This window comes from Bos mutus, chromosome 16 (genome assembly GCF_027580195.1).
Source record: "Bos mutus isolate GX-2022 chromosome 16, NWIPB_WYAK_1.1, whole genome shotgun sequence".
NCBI classification, from domain to species: Eukaryota; Metazoa; Chordata; class Mammalia; order Artiodactyla; family Bovidae; genus Bos; species Bos mutus.
Genome location: NC_091632.1, coordinates 55410938 through 55430831, shown reverse-complemented (window position 1 = coordinate 55430831; position 19894 = coordinate 55410938). Strand labels below are relative to the sequence as shown.

The 19894-nt window shown below is 43.2% G+C and overlaps 1 pseudogene; it reads right to left on the bottom strand.

Moving 5' to 3' along the window:
* Positions 1 to 4774: 4774 nt before the first annotated feature.
* Positions 4775 to 5673, bottom strand: LOC102265509 (hypoxanthine-guanine phosphoribosyltransferase pseudogene; annotated as a pseudogene).
* Positions 5674 to 19894: the final 14221 nt, after the last annotated feature.

The window sequence follows — 19894 nt, the reverse complement described above, 5'->3', positions numbered from 1 at the left end:
ACTTACAGGCGATATCATGTTGACAAAGTCAACCAGTCCACCATCAAGTCTTGTAGTGATTAATCTTTCATACTGTTTCTTTTATAACAGCTAGTTCACCTCCCTAACTAAGCCATGCCGTCAAAGAGCACATTATTCAGGCACGCATAATAATTTAAGTAGTTATTTGCTATTTCCATACTGTGGAAAACCAGTATATATTTTCCACTTAGGACCTTCCAAAATCTGCAGAAGTAAAACAACTTCCAGCTGCCATTTTTGATGATTTAGTTCTTGGAAACATTTTTGGTTCTCTATTCTATTGTATTCAAGTCGTGTAAAGAAGCCAAAAACCTCTAAGTATTTCAAGCAAGCAAAAGTTAACATAGAGAATTGGTACTTACAAAACCATTGGAAGTATTAGATGAATGAAATCTTCAGATTGCTTTTGGGTTTTTTAGTTGTGATCGAATTAACCAGAAATTTACTGTTAGGACAAATGTTATAAAATGACTGGAAATCTTCACTGATTACTGAGACTTCCATGAATATTTGTGGAGTCAAGGGAGAATAGGGGCTTCCCAGGTGACACACTGGTAAAGAATCCACTTGGCAATGCAGGAGATGCAGGAGACACGGGTTCAATCCCTGGGTCGGGAAGATCCCCTGTAACCCACTCCCAGTATTCGTGCCTGGAAAATTCCAGAGACAGAGGAACCTGGTGGGCAACAGTCCGTGGAGTAGAAAAGAGTCAGATACAACTGAGGACAGCACATACAAGGGAGAATAACTTGCAGGACCTGTAATGTGTGATTACAAGACTCACACAGAAGGGAAGGAAATAAATTCCACTGAAATAAAAGAGAAAAGAAAAGACCTCAACATAGACGTCCACCTCAGGGTTTTGATGTAAAGAACATGGAAAAGATGATAAAGATTGTTGCATTTTGATTCACATTTTTATGGATACTCTCTAAATGATACAATACGAAAAACAGTTAACCTTGAGAAAGTTACAGCAAACATTCTCTCTCTTCTCCCACAACTTACAGTCCAGGGAGAAATACAGATGAGTAAGCAGAGTATCTAGGGACACTTTTCTAGATTCATGAATTGATCCTTCTCACCCCTGGCTCTGAAAGAGCCAAGAAGGCAGGGGCAAAGGGCCCTAAGGAAATAAACCACTTGTATACTGAAAATTTGGAGAAGGCAACGGCAACCCACTCCAGTACTCTTGCCTGGAAAATCCCATAGACAGAGGAGCCTGGTAGGCTGCAGTCCATGGGGTCGCTAAGAGTCGGACACGACTGAGCGACTTCACTCTCAATTTTCACTTTCATGCATTGGAGAAGGAAATGGCAACCCACTCCAGTGTTCTTGCCTGGAGAATCCCAGGGACGGGGGAGCCTGGTGGGCTGCTGTCTATGGGGTCGCATAGAGTCGGACACGACTGAGGCGACGTAGCAGCAGTAGCAACAGCATACTGAAAATTTCAAAACATTGCTGAAAGAATTATATAAGACTCATTAATTGGAATGACATGCTATGTTCATACACTGGAAGACAACATTGTTGACACTTCCATGGGTAATGTTGACATTACCCAAAGTGATGTACAGATTCACTGCAACACCTAACAGAACTCCAAAGCCATTTTAAAAGAAATGGAAAAAAACATTCTTAAAATACATATGGAACCACAAAGGACCCCAAAGAGCCAAAACATCTTGACAGCAAAGAATAAAGATGGAGGTTTCACATGTCCTGACTTCAAAATATTACAAAGTCTGTAGCAATTGAAACAGAATGGCACTGGCATAGAAACAGGCAGATAGACCTATGGACCAGAATAAAGAGTCCCCAAGTAAACTCACACAGACGTGGCCAAGTGATAATCTCTGAGTATCTATGATAACACAATGGGGAAAGGATAGGCTCTTCAACAGCAACAGAATGAAAAGGCAACATACTTGCCATCCTTATACGTTAAAAAAAGACTTATACTCCAAATACATAAGAGCTACTACAACTCACTTTAAAAAATATTTTAATGAACAAAAGAATTGGATATATATTACTCCAAAGAAGACATACAAATAGCCAACAGACATTTGAAAAGTTGCTCAGCATCGCTAATCATCATGGAAACGCAAATCAAAACCCCAGTGAGATATCATCTCACATTTGCTAGGATGTGTATTATAAAGAAAAAAAATTATTTAACATAGCAAAGTTGGCAAAGAAGTCGAGAATTAGAACTTTTGTCTGCTGTTGATGGGAATGTAAAATGGTGAAGCTGTTATGGAAAACAGTATGGAGGTTCCTCAAAACATGAGAAAAGAAGTCCGACTTCCAGAAATATGACCAAATGAAACGAAATCGTTACAGCAGAGAGATAACTGTCATTCCCTGTTCATTGCAGCATTTCAAACAATAGCCAAGAAAGGTCAATCTCGGGTGCAGTGGGAAGCCTGGAACTCAAATGTTCCAGGACCAGGGGAGCTTGTCGTTGCACTGAGAGGACGCAGTAGGCAGAGCTCCCAACCCTGGCCCAGCCTCAGAGCATACCCATCCTTGCCCTGGACAGGCAGGTATGTTTACGTAAACTATTAATATTTCCAAGCCATTGTCTGGAGACTGGGACACCTTTGTTGGCATACACTGTTTCCCAGAAGTACTCCAGGTACTTCCAAGTATGTCTGCACAGCCTGAAAAGCCTTATAAATACCCTATCTACAACACTCCTATTGCCACAGACAAGAGGAAAGATGAGATGGTAAACACAAAGAGCTGTGTATTCCTCTGCGAGAAACTATTCACACGTTTGTATTTACAGACGACATCCTCCCTGTGATTTCAGGCCCTTGGGTAACTGTAAGCTATTTGGAAGGCCCCCAGGGGTTACTCCTGTGCAAATGAGCAGCCCTAAGATTTCCATCTCCCTCACAACAATCGTTTTCTTTCTTCCAGGCCCTTCGATTCATTAGTAAGGTGACCATATTTCCCAGTTTGCCCGGGACAACCCCTGTTTGCATCTGCTGTCCTGGAGTAAGTAGAACAGCTCCAGAGCATCCTAGTTTGTTCCATAAATTGTAGACCATCCTATCCCTTAGCCATACCTGTGTTTCAAGTTAATTCTGTCCTCTAGTGGTTAGAGAGTCTCATTACACATTTCCCAGACGCAGATGGCCCTGGAGGAGGACCCTCTGGGGTAACATCTCGGCCCTCTGGGATCCCAACTTCAGTGAAAAGCTGAGCTACTCTAACTGGTGTAGATGGAAGTGACAATGAGTCTTTGTCCAATTTAAAATGCTGATTATTAATGAACTCCCAGGGCTACCCACGGGCACTCACCAGGGAGGTGATCTTTCTGGGGGAAGGGGTGACTCAGGTCATACATTTGCATAACTGGGTCTACTTGCTTTCTTGAGAATTTGAGGGATTCTTGGTCAATTGCTGAGCCATATCTGGAAGACTCCCGTATTCCACCTACTTCCTTCCCCTGCTGGTCACCTGTTCAGCCACTGACTTGATGGAGAAGACCTATGTCACTCAGAATGACCTCAAGCACCTTCTAACCTTTCTTCTCTGTCCCCTCACCCTCACCGCTCTTCTCTGCAGAAGTCGGTGCCTGCCCCTGAGCCCTTGGTCTCTCTCTCCCTCCTCTTCTGGGGAGCACAGGCCATCAGTCATTCCTCTCCCTCATCCTCATCCCTCCTCCCCACACACCTCCTCTTATCTGCACACTTCTCTTCACCTTGCTGTTCCTTCCAGTTACCTCCTCTTTCTTTTTAATTTCAAACTTACTTTTTTCTGTTTGAAAAGCATTATCTGTATATTAGAGAAATTTGGAAAATACAAAAAGGTATTGGAAGGAAAAAGATTACCTATTATTCCACAACCATAAGACAACCACTTTTAAATTAACAGTCCTGTTGATGCCTAAATTCCTGTGTGTGTACAACATACATCTTCATAAACTTGGTGGCCTGTTGCATTTACTATGTTATAAAATAATTTCCCATTTAATAGATCTTGGACATTTTGTCATATGATATTGTTAAAATATATATTTTATGATTGCTATCTCAAAATGACTGTATTTAACCCATTTTTATTAGATATTTAATGTTTTATATCTTTTTTCTTTTAAAGAGATAGTTATTATTTTAAGAATTTTTATACTGAAGAGTTCAAAAGAGGTGAAAGTAAGTGTTACTCATTTAGTTGTGTTAAACTCTTTGCGACCTCATGGACTATAGCCCGCCAGGCTCCTGTGCATGGGATTCTCCAGGCAAGAATACTGGAGTGGGTTGCCATTTCCTACTCCAGGGGATCTTCTTGACCCAGGGATCAAGCCCACGTCTCTTGTACTGCAGGCAGATTGACCGTCTGAGCCACCAGGGAAGCCCATCAAAAAGTGGTAGGTTTTTTCAAATTTTTTGATCTGTATTTAAAAGGAATGTTTGACAAAGATTCATTGGAAATAATCCGAACAAACAGGAGAATAGTTATTACTACTGAAACCTACAAAAACAATTCCAGGACATACAGTTTATCTGATATAACAACACCTCTAAATACTGTCACTGATATAAAACCCTGGTTCTCACTTTTCTAAAGACACAGTGGTATAATTAATAATATCCAATCACTTCTATTCTTTATTCAGTATATAGAAATTAAAATATCAATTAAAAATGAACATATCCTCCTCTTTAAATGCTTCTCACAGATATAATTTCAATATTTTTATTCAATAGTGGTGTGGTTTAAGAGATTTTTCATTCATGAGTCCAACAACAATCCACCTCAAAGGGAACTGACAGGCTATAGGCTCACAGTGCAAATAAAAGAGTTCAGGAATGCAGCAACAGACATTTCTAAAATACAAAACAGATAGAATTCTTAGAAAATACATGCAATAAGCTCTGCTAAGCAGCTGGCCACAGAACTAGAAGATTTAGTAATTCTACTGATGATTTCCATGGGACTCCAGATGTTACCAAACTCAGCCTGGACTCTCAGCTTCGGATTTGTATTTTGCTTTTCCAGTTTCACTAATGACACAAACATGATTCAAATCCCTGAAGTATTCATTACAGTCAAGGGCATATCCTATTACAAACTTGTCTGGAATTTCAAATCCATCAAAGTCCAGTCTATAGCCAATGCTTCGAGGGGTCCTTTTCACCAGCAGGCTGGCAACCTCAACCATCTTTGGATTATGCTGCTGGACCAGGGATAGGAAGATTTGCATTGTTTTGCCAAAGTCAATTATATCTTCAACAATCAAGATGTTCTTTCCAGCTAAAGTTGAGAGATTATCTCCACCAAGGACTTTGACGGCACCTGTTGACTGGTCATTACAGTAGCTCTTAAAAAATCTAGTCTGATAAAATCCACAGTCACAGGAATGAACCTATCACTATTTCTGCTCAGCGCTTTAACGTAGTCCAGCAGGTCCGCAAAGAACGTATAGCCCGCCTTGAGCACACGGAGGGCCACGATGTGGTGGCCTCCCATATCCCCCATCACATCTCGGGCCAGCTTTTCCGTCCTGTCCAGAATGAGTCCATGAGGAATAAACACCTTTTCCAAATCCTCAGCATAATGGTTAGGTACACAAAATAGATCTAGGTCATCACCTGGCTCCTCATCACTAATCGTGACGCAGGGGCTGCGGCGCGCCATAATGGAGTTGGCTGGTGCGCGGGCCGAGGGCAGCCTGGCGAGGCGGCGGCGGCGCGGGGGAAGCCAGAGGGCCCACCCGGCCTAGTGTCTTCCTAGTGTCTGCTGTTTTCTGCTGTCTTAACTGTGGCCATCGTTTATTAGTTATGGGAATAAATTCCTAGAAACGTAACTATGGGCGTATGTCAACATTTTTCAGGCATTTGCTATTTTATCAAATTATGAGCCAAAATATTTGCATAAATGGGTATTCTCCCAACAACTCTGTATTTGCCTTTTCTGAGCACCCCCTGGGGATATTCCCTCCCTCAATGGGGTATTGCTGTTTTAGAAAGTAATTGCTTTCCCTGTGCTATACAGTAAAAGAATATGGAAAATAACATATATATATGTGTGTGAATAACTGAGTCACTCTGGTAGACAGCAGTAATTAACACAACATTGTAAATCAACTATAATTTTTTTTAAAGTTGCTAATCTAGCAATGTTCTCTGTCTCCAGGTTTTCCACGTTTTCACCACCTATTTATTTTTTTAATCTCTTGCAATGTGACTTCTGGTATCAGAGCTTTTCTAATCCAAAAGTCTTTTTCAGACTTGATTCTTCTTGTTCCTTTGATTTATTTTCTCAATCTCTTGAGGCTCTGCATGCCATGCAGCCTGGAGCCCTGAAGTTAAACCTTCTGCTCTGGGGCTCCTCATTGGCAGCCTCTCTCAGTGAGCTTGAGATTCCGGACTTTGGGGGCAAAGTTTAATACACCCCACATCCAGATGGATGGATGGATGGATGGATCATAAACCTATGTCCTCTCCTTGGGCTCTGGCTCTTCCTACACCTTCAGCTTTCCTGCTCAGACTACAAACACCCGTCTCCTTCTACCACCAATAGTCTCCTTTTCTGCTCCAGTTGGGGGTGACATCTCTAGGGATGGATCCCAGCTTACCTCTCTACCCAGATACTCAATCCTGAGACCTGGACAATTTCTATGTCTGCTGAACGTCTTCTTCTGGATGTCTGTCCACTTCATCAACTCCTGTCAACAACTTTGATATCAAAGTCTCCCTCTTTCTCTAGGATCCTCTTCCTTATTTCTTCTACTTCTGTGTGTGGCTAAAGGGACCATGGCACACTTGACTCCTCTTCCCCCCTTGCTCTCTATCTACCACCTATTGTCCACCAAGCCCCATAGAGAACATCTTCCTGGTGGGTTTCTCCATCTGCAGCCCTCTTGCCAGTCTCACGGCCACTGCTTTAGCTCAGGCCTTCGTCTTCTCTTCTCTGGACAATCTCATTAATTTCTTTGCTACTGGTACCCTTTGCCTAACCTCTCCTTGCTCCAATTCAGCCCATATGCTCAGTGGTTACCAAAGGCTCTTACCTGAGCCGTCTCCTTGAAGCATTTCTAATCATCTAAATTATCTGCTTAAGATTTGTCACCAGTCAGTTCCTCACTAACCACAGAATACCCTCCTCAACCTCTTCAGCCTATCTTTTAAAAACACTTTCAGTTTTAGCTCTGGCCTTTACTCTTAGCCTAAACTCCCACCCCACCCAGCAAAGCTCAATCTGACACCATCACTCACATGTTATAGGAACGTGCCTTACTCTCACCCATCTATACATCTTTGTTGATGTCATTCTTTCCAATTGCTTTGCCGTGCTTCAGGGACCAGATTAAATCTTACATCTTCCACAGAAACAGTCCTCATTCTTAAAAAAATTAAGTGACCCTTTACCCTCTGAATTCTTATATCATTTACAAGTAACATACTTGAACATCCTTGTGTAGGTTTGTCTGGCACAGAGGAGGGTTTCTGAGATGAAGGTTGGAGGCTGGAGGGACTGGGATGAGCTAATCACTACACACTCCTAGTACTTACTACAAAATGCCTTAATAGTGCTAACGTTTACTGGGCATTTACATGAGAAAGCATATTGCATGCATTGCCTCGTTTAATTTTCACAGTATATGAGGCAAACAGGAAGCTATATAAGAGGGACTTAAGGGCTGCCGTCTAACTGGAAGCAGAAAATGCCAAGTAAATATGTTGTTTTTACTTAGATTTTATACTGATTCAAGGTGGCTTTGGAGGATACTGAGAGCAGTTATGGAAAAGAGGGACAAAATCTTCCCAGCCTACCACTTGGAGATGCAAACTGCTAATGTAGGAGTTATTCTTATGCTCATTACACAAATGAGAAAATTGACGCTTAGAGAGGTGGAGTGACTTGCCCAAGGTCATACTGCTGACCCAGGTGGAGCTGGACCTTGAGCCCAGTCCTTGTGATGACAAAACCCAGGCTTTATGGCATCATCATTATCACAGTACAGCTTGTCTTACCAAAAGTTTCCCTCTTTGGAGGTAGGAGTTTGCTTTTTTTACAAAGTTATTTTTCTCAAATCAATTGTCACAATGCTTACCATGTAGTTAGAGCCCAATGATTATTGTTTGAATGGATGAATAAATGAATAGGGAGTGAATACAAGAGACAAAGCCATCATAGTAGCCTTTTTCTTTTTATACTCAGATTACTATCCTCAGAAAATCCAGTGATCCTCTTATGTCCAGAAACTCCCCTTGTCCCTCCTTGGGAATGGAGTCTATGTTTGCCTGCATGCTGCTGCTGCTGCTGCTAAGTCGCTTCAGTCGTGTCCGACTCTGTGCGACCCCATAGACGGCAGCCCACCAGGCTCTCCCGTCCCTGGGATTCTCCAGGCAAGAACACTGGAGTGGGTTGCCACCTCCTCCAATGCATGAAAGTTAAAAGTGAAAGTGAAGTCGCCCAGTCGTGTCCAACTCCTAGCGACCCCATGGACTGCAGCCCACCAGGCTCCTCCGTCCATGGGATTTTCCAGGCAAGAGCACTGGAGTGGGGTGCCATTGCCCTCTCCGGTTTGCCTGCATACATTGGTGTAAATACATTGGCTGGCCTGGCCAATGCTAAGATTTCCTGGGTGAAGTAGTGTGGATATAATGATACCCATAGCTACTAGATAAGAAAACAACAGCATTTTAAAAAGCTAAGATTGTGGCATGACTCACAGCTATCAAGCATCCTTTATTACTCTAAGGGAAGGAACCATTTCCTGTAATTTTCAATAAAACTTATAATAAAGAGAAGCCATGTATTTTAAAAAGGCTACGATTGGCTTCTTGTTTAGCAACTTTAATTATGTAGCTGTACAATTACTCCTTCAAGCATAACCTGGCTAGCTCTGTTACTGAGTTTGATCTTTTACAACACTGGGCTGGATGTGTGCTGAAGTGTACTGTTGATCTGGAATACAGTAAAATCTCGGGATTTTGTTATGCACTGAACTGTAGCCTTCCAAAATCCTTATATTGAAGTCCTAACCCCTGTACCTCAGAATGTGACTATTTGGAAGTAGGGCCTTTAAAGAGATAATAAAGTTAAAAGGAGGTTATATGGCTGGGCCCTAATCTATCATAACTGAAGTCTTTATAAGAAGAAGAGATGAAAACACAGACACAAGGACTTACCCAGTGATTAAGATTCCACCTTCCAACACAGGGGGCGTGGGTTCAATCCCTGTCAGGGAACTAAGATCCCACACACCAAAAGGTGTGGCCAAAAATTAAAAGTAAGTAAATAAAAAGTTTGCATGTATGCACTTCCACTTACCACCTCACTCTGCTTGACTCCCTCAAATTGTATGTAATCATTTTATACTGTTAAGTTAGTCATGTTCCCATTATGGCTTGCAATTGTAATTATCTTTTATTTTTTTGTCTGGCTATTGATTGTGAAAACTGATAAACATGTTTTACTATTGTGGGGAAAAAAAAAAAAAAAAACAACCAGGGACTTCCCTGGCAGTCCTGTGATTAAGACTCACTTTCACTGCAGAATCTGTCTGCAATGTGGGAGACCTAGGTTCTATCCCTGGGTTGGGAAGATCCCCTGGAGAAGGGAAGGCTACTCTCTCCAGTATTCTGGCCTGGAGAATTCCATGGACTGTATAGTCCACGGGGTTGCAAAGAGTCGGACATGAATGAACGACTTTCACTTTCACTTTCCACTGCAGGGGGCGCAAGTTTGATCCCTGGTGAGGGAACCAAGATCCCACATGCCACGTGGCCTAAATAAATAAAATTTAAAAAAAAAACAGATACAGAAGGAAGACTATCTGAAGACAGGGAGAAAGCAGTCTTCAGCTAACCTAAGGAGAGAGGCCTCAGAAGAAATAAAACCTGCTGACACCTTGATCTTGGACTTCTAGCCTCCAGAATGGTGAGGAAATAAATTTCTGTTGTTTAAGCCACACCGTCTGTGGTACCTGGTTATGGCAGCCCTAGCAAACTAATACAGATCTTAAGGTCTTGATGTGGGAAAAAACCTGGAGGCCATCCGGTACATTCACCCTTAGGAGTCTTGCTTTCACCACTTCACATCCCCCTCATCTTTCTAACAGTGTTTTCCTTTGAACAGCTCCTCTTTGAAGATCTCCTCACCTTCACAAGATGCTTATTTCATCTCAGGCAGCTTTGACTAACAGTGAGCTTTGCAGATAGAACAAAATCTTTGTCCAAATTCTGAAGGCAGCTCTGCAAGTGTGCTATAACCAGCATAGAGCAGAGAACTGGCACAATTTCTCTGCAGGATGGGTTCCCTGGAATGCAGACTCTGAAGTGGAGTTTAGGGGACAGGATGTTTATAAAGAAGCGTCCTCAAGATCAACACCTGTGGAAGAGAGGGGGCCAAAGCAGGAGTGGGCAGAGGGAGACATGGACCTGAGTACAGCCCCAACCACAGCCTTGCAGAACCCACAAGGGTCTCTGGCTTTGACTTATCATTGGATGTGGCCCCCTGGGTGGGGCTGTGATCTTGAGAGGCAGCTCATGGAACCTGAGGGAATTCCAGATGCAGAAGAGACGTGTATGCGGAAGAGCCGCCTCTCAGTCAAGGCCTAGCCTGTGGAATCTCTTATCTGAGGATGAACAATGTGAGCCTGCCATGGAGTTTATGAAACAAACTCACTCACAGAGCTTCCCTGAGCAGCTATCTCTAGGAATCTTTACAGCTCAACTAGAACTGGAGCTGGGTCACCAAGTAATCTCAGCATAACACCCCAGCAGTTGAAGCATCAAGTCTGGGTGGGCTCTGGAAGTGCACCACTGTGTTTACCACAGAAGCCTGGGTTTACAAAGGACATTTGTATGGAAGCACATACCACTACTGGCTTTTAATGACTGCCTGTGCACGCATGCCAAGTCACTTCGGTCGTGTCTGACTCTTTGTAATCCTATGAACTGAAGCCCACCAGTTTCCTCTGTCCGTGAGGATTTTCCAGGCAAGAATACTGGATTGGGTTGTATGCCCTCCAGGGGATCTTCCCCACCCAGGGAATCGAACCCACATCTCCTGCAGCTCCTGCATTGCAGGTGGATTCTTTACTGCTGAGCTGCTAGGGAAGTCCTAATGACTGTCTACTGAACCCTTAATTTTTTAAAAATCTCTGCCTGCCAAGATCCAAAGGACCCATGAGACTGGTTTTCTTAGAATGCAATTAAAAATTTTTAAAATTTTGTAACCTGTACCTGGTTCTTCCCTCGTCCTCACCAAATGCTTCCCAAATAAAACTCCACTTGCACAAGAATTTTATTAGGCAGTGACTGCAGGGACTATACTAGACTGATTTCTTTAATCAGAGATCTGTATTGCAAAGGGCAATAAATTCCATTTAATGAATTAGGAAAAAATTTTCTTTGTTTGCAATGTCAAAAGTCCTGGGAACATTTGTGTGGAAGTGATATGCTTTCGATTTATTCCTGTGATGATTCAGACTCTTACTGCCCAGTGAAATGGTCTGGAAGGGCTTCCATTAATCTGGTTTAATGGGAGCAAAGGGGAATGTGAAAGACAATGTTCCTGCAGAAGGAGGAAAGGAGCCAAAGCAAACACTCCCAAACAGAATCAACCCAAATGACTGGAAGGAGGAAATAAGGGGAAAAATAGCTGAGCATGTGGTCCAGAGTGGGACCATGCCCACAGAATCCTGGGCCTTCTGACAGAGGGAGCTTGAAGCCACATGTGCAGCAGGGAGGGGTGGTCTCTACCTGTTTTGCTCTGCCACCCTGCACTCTGTTTTCAAGACACACATAGGGGTCTTTAAAAAAGACAAAACAATCCTATTAAATTTAAATTCTAAAAACTGCCCTCCCTCGCCCTGCCCTCCCTTCTCTTTGCTCTTCTCTTCTTTCCTGTAATCATAGGAACAGAGCAACAAAGACCTGGACTCACAGCATTTATGCAGAGTCACCATCAACCTACAGGACGAAGCTAATTCCCATGGGCTTTGATGAAAAACGCTTTCTTTTTGTCTGTAGCCTCGATTGGTAGATAAGAGTTAGAAGGTTGGCTCTGCTTGGCAGGGGAATTGATGGGCAAGGGGGAGGGTGAAAGCCCTGATTGGAGGAAAGATGAGGAGATGAGAGCCTGGCTCTGATTGGTAGGGGAGCCTGCCATTCGCAAACCCTTGAGTGGTGGTGGAGAGAGGAGTCATGCTCTGATTGGCTGGGAGTTCCCTGGGTGTAAGCCATGTTTACCTCTGTGCCTCTGAGAACTGGTGTTGCCTGTTTCAAACCTCTTGTCCCCAGCGCTCCATCTCTCCAGCATGGGGTCCACTTTGGAATCTGTCTGGGTGCTAATCCCTCCTCACCCCAGAGGGGTGCTGCTGAATCCTCACCTGCCATGCTGTCAGCCTCCCCACGTTGTAAGGAGGGCTGTCTCCAAGCCACCAACTCTGCACTTTTTTCAAGGGCAAGGGCCCAGCTTGGCCCCAATGATCAGTGTTGCAGAAAAGATGACAGGCATTAAAATGGCATGTCAGTAATTCTCTTTGAAACGTACTAGAAAATATGAAAAATAATGCACCTCACCTCCTTGTCCCCACCTGTAGATTTAGAAACATTACTGAAGAAAGCAAAAGGTTTTCTTCCCAGTGCCTGACTCCTCATTGGTTTAACTGACTTTGAGGACATGCATTAACATCTGCTGAAGACAGGTTTTGTGCCCTTTCCAGCCCCCACTTCCATCCCCTTCTCCAGCGGTCCATGTGTTTTCACGAGGTCTTCAGGCTCAGATTGGTGTACCCACCAAACATTCCTCCTTGTAATCATGTGAGGCAAGAGCTGATGTCTCAGAAAGGCATCTGGAAATTGAAAACTGGGTTTCTCTCCTTTTGAGGTCTTCTGAGGCTTCTCACTTCTCTCAGTTTACCCTTAATGGGAATAATAAAACTTTTCGTTTTTACCAGAGTATTTCACAGAAGAACTAAAAACAAAACAAAACAAAAACCTATAGGTGACAATGTAGGGAAAAACAATACTATTAGAAATAGGAGCTAGAATATTTAAGGAGGAAAGGGTGATGTGTGGGAAGGTCCTAACCCATAAGTTACCCAAGAAAGAATGTGGTGGCTGACTGCACTTTCCACCTTGTAGCTAAGACAACACGCAGAATGTGAGGTCACAGAAAGGTTGCTGTGGAAGTTTCCCCAGGGACACTGTCTCTGGGCCTCTGGGGAAGGGAAACACAGGCGCTGGGGCAGAGGTCTGTTGGCTGTGTGAGCACCTTCTGAACAAAGGCTTTTGCAGACAGGTACCTCTCATCTCAGGGCTTCCCTGATAGCTCAGTTGGTAAAGGATCCGCCTGCAATGCAGGAGACCCCAGTTTGGTTCCCAGGTTGGGAAGGTCCCCTGGAGAAGGGATAGGTTACCCACAGTGTTCTTGGGCTTCCCTTATGGCTCAGCTGGTAAAGAATCCACCTGCAATGTGGGAGACCTGGGTTTGATCCCTGAGTTGGAAAGATTGATCCCCTGGAGAAGGGAAAGGCTACCCACTCCAGTATTCTGGCCTGGAGAATTCAGGGCGTCATCTGAATGTAATGACCCCAGTTTTCAATTTCCAGATGCTTTTTCTGAGACATCAACTCTTGTCTTACATGATTACAAGGAGGAATGTTTGGTGGGTGCACCAATCTGAGCCTGAAGACCTAGTCCATGGGGTCACAAAGAGTGGGACATGACTGAGTGACTTTCACTTTCACCTTTTCACCTCTCCTGTCTTCCCACTCTGTCCTCATTCAGGCCTGCATTTGGGATTTTTGTTTTTTACCATTTCGATGTTAGCCATATGAATTTATTGTTATTTAAATGATTGATCTCTTAAGTGTTTATGCCTTGCTAGTCTGAATAGTAATGAACCAGAGGGGGGAAACACACACACACACACATGCTCAAAATGCATGATTTCTGAAATCCTGTTTATCTTTCATTGTTTTCCCCTCTCTTCTTACTATATTTGCCTCTGACAAATCAAGGCTGCTTTGCAGACGTGTAGGCAGACATGGCATTTACGTGTCCTATATTATATCTGCTGCAGCCAGAGAGCTCTGGGGAGGGTGCTTCCCAGGCTGCACCAGGAGCCTAGCATCTGTGCACAGACTGTGGCTCTGCAGGGCCCGGCCTCGCCTGCTCCCGCACCCTCCCCTTCCTGTCCTTTTGCCAATTCATCACTCTGCGCAGAAGGGAAGCGACCAGATGGATTTTGGCCACCGCTAATGTACTTCTATTTATGAGTACTCATTTTAAACAGAAAATGGGGTTTGCTGTCCTGAGAGAAGGTCAGAGAAGACCAAAGCTCTCATCCTGAGAATCCGGTTTTACTGAGTGAAGACAAAAAGGTAGAGGGGCTAAAAGGTAGTTGTTGGTGAAAAGTGGTGGCAGCCGAAAGCTAAGCCTATGGATACACCAAATGGAAAAGCCATCTTTTTTTCATTAGAGGAGGAAATGAATAATTTAGTTTTGGCTAGGTACAACCACCCCAGTCATATATCTGGAACAAGGGCTCAATAAAAGCTAGATGACCTAGGAGCTAAAACAAAAGGAGTAGTAGAGACTATATCTTCTATTTGTGTTATTGTTGTTCAGTCACTCAATCGTGTCCAACTCTTTGCGACCCCAAGGACTTCCCTGTCCTTCAGTATCTCCCGGAGCTTGCTCAAACTCATGTCCACTGAGTCAGTGACTCATCTCGTCTTCTGTCGTCACTAGGTGTTGCCATCTGAAAACCAGGAGTAAAACACAATTCTGTGAATTCATATTATTGACAGTCACAAGCACCGTAGGACAAACATCACACAGATTCACATTCGGAAGGCTTTTCACCTCAGGTAAAGTCCCACGTTAAAGTTTTTGCATCACATTCTAAGCTCTGATTAAACTCTCATTTCTGTGTTAGATTGAAAGCGCTTTAAAGCCTACAGACTAAGTTTTGGGTACTCCTCGTGCGTGCGTGCTCAGTTGTGTCCGACTTGTTTGCAGCCCCACAGACTGTAGCCCACCAGGCTCCTCTGCCCATGGGATTTTCCAGGCAAAAATACTGGAGTGGGTTGCCATTTCCTTCTCCAGGGGATCTTTTTGACCAACAAATTCTGGCCGCGTTCTGCCCTTTTGTAGACACATTGATTCTAATTGCTGAGTTGATGTGCTGTCTTCTGTTTATACACCAAGACTGCAGGTGCTGAGGGAATCCGGAAAGGGGGCTGAGTGCTGCTCCCCGGAGGTCCGCGCCTAAGCCGCTCTGCTTCTCTGGCTCTCGTGAGCCCCTCCCTCTCGTCCTCCGTGTCTGTGCTATGCTGTGGCACCCATAGGGGTTGCCTTCATTTAGTAAACAAAGATATAGGATGCCCAGTTAAATCTGAATTTCAGATAAACAACAAACAATTGCATAGTATAAATTTGTCTCATGCGATAACTGGCATCCTGTATTTTATCTGGCATCCCTAGGCTATGTTTAGACTGTCTGCCAGGGAAGCCCCTGCCTTCTCACTAGGGTCCCTAGAGTCCCTTACAGCAACTGCCCCATGCCTGTGGCCTGCAGTACGGAGTAACTGCCTCTGCTGTTTTTTCCCACGTGTAAGACCCAGAGTGGACTTCCCTGGTGGCTCAGTAGTAAAGAATCTGCCTGCCAATGCAGGAGTCACAGGTTTGATCCGTGAGTCAGGAAGATCCCCTGGAGAAGGAAACCCACTCTAACCCACTCTAGTATTCTTGCCTTGGAAATCCCATGGACAGAGGAGCCTGGTGGACTACAGTCCATGGGGTCACAAAAGAGTCGGACACAACCGAGCAACTAAACAAAAACAAAGACCCAGAGTAACAGTGATCTAGGGCACAAAGTTGTAGCTAATAAAAAACAGGAGGAGGAGGATGCAGTGGCACCCCCAGGAGAAACGCTCTGTAGGTATTTCCAACTTCATGTTCATAAGTGGAAAATCTTTGACTTATTCTCTTGATCTTGACCTTAAGGAAGTCACTGGAACTCCTTGGATCCCAGCTTCATTTCTGACACAATTCCCACCTGATAACTCTAAAGGAACATGGTTTTAAAGAGCCAGGCAATACTTACATACAAGAGCTGTTGCTTAGCTAGTTTTTCCTCTTCATTTGCAGGAAAGAGACACTTTACAGGGTCACCAAGTGCCAGGGCTTCTGGAAATGGAGTGTTGTTTGGGTGATGGATCTTGGTGATTCCAGACGTTTCTGCTCTGCTCTGGAGGCTCTGTTGTTTGGGGGACTGCAGCTTATGTGGTTTCTCTGATGTCTGCTCCACTTCTCCTTCTTCCTGTTTGCCAGGGCTGGATGCATAGTCTGGACCCCAAATTCTAAGGACCTGAGAGAGGATCTGCTGAGGCAGATACTATTAACTGAAACTCCTGATTCGATGTTGTTTTGGAGACTAGACATGTGTCCAGATCACCATCCTTCCTCATGTTCAGGCTTGAAGGAATGCATCAGGCTGGGGCACCAAGCCCCAGATCTAAACAACTGTGGCCTGAGTTTCAGGATGATGGGACACAGCACTTAGCACTTTGTTGAGAAGGGACCACCTGGCAGTCTCTTCCTCCAAAGGAGCTGTGGGCACTTCAAGTTTCTGAGTGGATTTCCACCTTTTATCCTCATGCACAGCTTCAAAGAACCTCTGCTGACCCTGATGCCACCGTTGCATTTATCCACCAAATACAGATTTCCAAGTGGTCCCTCCTCCGTGATGGCAAATAGAAAACTTTTGGTTATTCAAAAGATCATGAAGTTACATTAGCAATATATAGAAGAAGGGGTACTTCCCTGGTGGTCCGGTGGCTAAATGCTGCACTTCCAGTGCAGGGAGCCTGGGTTTGATCACTGGCCAGGGAAGTAGATCTATCATGCCACAACTAAAGATCCCAGATCCCATGTGCTGCAACTAAGACCTGGCACAGCCAAATAAATAAAATACTTTTTAGAAAAAGAAATATATAGAAGGGGAAGCTGACTAAACAGCTAGTTGTTGTGATCTCATTCATCATCCAGATTCCAACTGTGGGGACTGCCTCCCTTCTTTGCCTTTTATTTACCACTCAACTATCCTATATCCTAATCTCCTCTCTGGTGATGGCCGAACTACTATTCCTATCTAGATAATTTAGTTTTTCCAATCAAGAAAAAATGAAATTAAAGAAAAAGCAGACTGCCTATAGTTATAGTTACTTTTAGACTCAGTTCCTGTCTGGACCAGAAGCTTAGGCAAGGATTTTTTTTTTTTTTCTTCCTTGTTTACTTTGTGCAGATCTTGTCAATCCCCCAATCTTGTACTTGGAAAATAACAAGCAGCCATTTATGGGCTGTCATCATTCTGATGAATGGTATGAGCCTTCTCTGTTCCCTAAGTGCATATCTTCTTCCTGACCCTTGATCTGAGGCAATTAAGAAAAGCAATAAAATCACAAAACCTCACTCTTGATCAATGTATTCTGGCCAGAGGGAGATCAGGTTGTCCTTACAGAATACCTATAATTAGATTGGGTTTGATATTTGGACTGCTGCATCAAGTAGGAAAAAAAAAAAAAGCATAGTCTTTTTTCTATGCATTTTTTAGGCATAGAAAAAAAATCACCATCCCAACATTTCTGAAAGAGCCAGAGAGATCCAAGAGCTGTGAACAGACTTAGGACTGAAATCAAGGCCTTTCGAACTAGGGACCTTATCGTGACACTTTCTAAGTAGCCAGTTGTGTAGTTGTTAGGTCTTGTACAAACAAGGGGTGGTACTTGGAAGACACCAAAATTTTTGTGTAGCCCAAATAAGCAACAACAGTGAAAGGGAATAAAGTATTCTAATAGCAATGATTCCCTTACCACTCATGATACCTTGAGATGCTGTGAAGCTACAAACTGAACTTTTTTTAATAACAGTTTTATTGAGGTATAATTTATGCACATAACTGCATCTATGTAAAGTGTACAATGCATTTTGAAAGATGTATAAATCCATGAAACTATGATCACAATCAAGGTACATTTCTATCAGTTTCAGAAGTTGCCCTGTGACCTTTATAATCCATCTTCCCACCATCCCTTGCCCCTCAAGGATCTGTTTCTGTCACTGTGGGGTTAGTTTGCACTTTCTAAAATTTTATATAACTGGAAACGTACAATATATAGTCTTTTGTTCCTGGCTTCTTTAACTCAGAATAGTTGAGAGACTTAACCATGTTTGTCTGTGTATCCATAGTTTGTTCTTTTTTATTGCTGAATACTATTCTATTGTGTTCGTGATGAACTACGGTGTGTTTCCATTTGTTGGCTATTGTGGCTGCTATGGACTTTTGTCCATTTTCTCTCTCTTAGGTAAGAACCTAGGTGTGGAATTGCTGAGTCATGTAGAGATCTGTACTTTATAAGAAACTACCAAGCTGTTTTCCAAATGGTTGGTGCCATTTCATATTCCCCCTCCTTGTGTATGTGAATTTGGTTGGTTCACAACCTCACCAACACTTGGCAGCAAGTGTGCACACATGCATGTGTAAAATATGTGTAACATAAAATTTGCCATTTTAACTATTTTCAAGTGTACAATTCAGCAGCAATAAGTATATTTACAAAGTTGTGAAGCCATCGCCACCATTATCTTAAAAAAAATTTTATCCTCCAAAGTTGTTTTGGCTTTTACATTTAGACTCATATAACTTTCCGTTCCCGCTTCCCTCAGCCCGTTAACCATTGTTCTACTTGCTGTCTCTTAGAATTTGCCTATTACAGGTATTTAAGTCAAATCACACTGTTTGTTCTTGTGTCTGGCTTATTCCACACGACATGTTTTTGAGGTTTGTCCCTGTTGTAGTATGTACCCTTTCATTCATCTTGTGGTTTTGATTTGCATTGCTCTCCTGATCGATGCTGTTGAGCATCTTTTCATGTATTTATTGGTCATTTGTAGATCTTCTTTGGAGAAATGTGTATTCAAGTCTCTTGCCCATTTTAAAATTGGGTTGCTTGTCTTTTTGTTGAACTGTCAATGATCTTTCTATATTCTGGATATTAAACCTTTACCAGATACCTGAATTGCACATGTCCTCCCTTTCTGTGGGTTGTCTTTCCGTTATCTTGATAATTTCCTTTTGATGCACAAATTTAAAAAATACTTTTTGAGGAAGTCCTATTTACCTGTTTTCTCTTTTGTTGCTTGTGCTTTTGGTATCATACCTAAGAATCCATTCCCAAATCCATCGTCATGAAGATGTACCCTTATGCTGTATACACCCCTAAGAGTTTTGTGGACTTAGCTCATATTTAGGTTATCAAACCATTTTGGGATGATTTTTGTATATGTTGTGAGGCAGGGGTTCAGTTTCTTTCTTTTGCACGTGGAAATCCAGGTGTCCTGGAACTCTTTCCTCACTGAATGAACCTGATGCCCTTATCATAAATCAACTGGGCAAAGAGGTCCAGGCTTGTTTCTGGATTCTTAATTCTATTCCATTGGTCTATGAGTGAGTGAGTGAGTGAGTGAAGGTCACTCATTTGTGTCCGACTCTTTGCAACCCCATGGACTATACAGTCCATTGAATTCTCTAGGCCAGAATACTGGAGTGGGTAGCCTTTCCCGTCTCCCGGGGATCTTCCCAACCCAGGGATCGAACCCAGGTCTCCCTCATTGCAGGCAGCTTCTTTACCAGCTGAGCCAAAAGGGAAGCCCCCATTGGTCTATAGGTCTATCTTTATGCCAGCATCATACTGGCATAAAGGTTACATACTGAAGTTTTGCAGTGAGTTTTGAAATTGGGAAATGTGAGTCATCGTTTTGTCTCTTTTTTCAAGACTGTTTTGGCTTTTTGGGCCCCCTCGCAGTGCCATATAAATTTTATAGTTGGCTTTTCT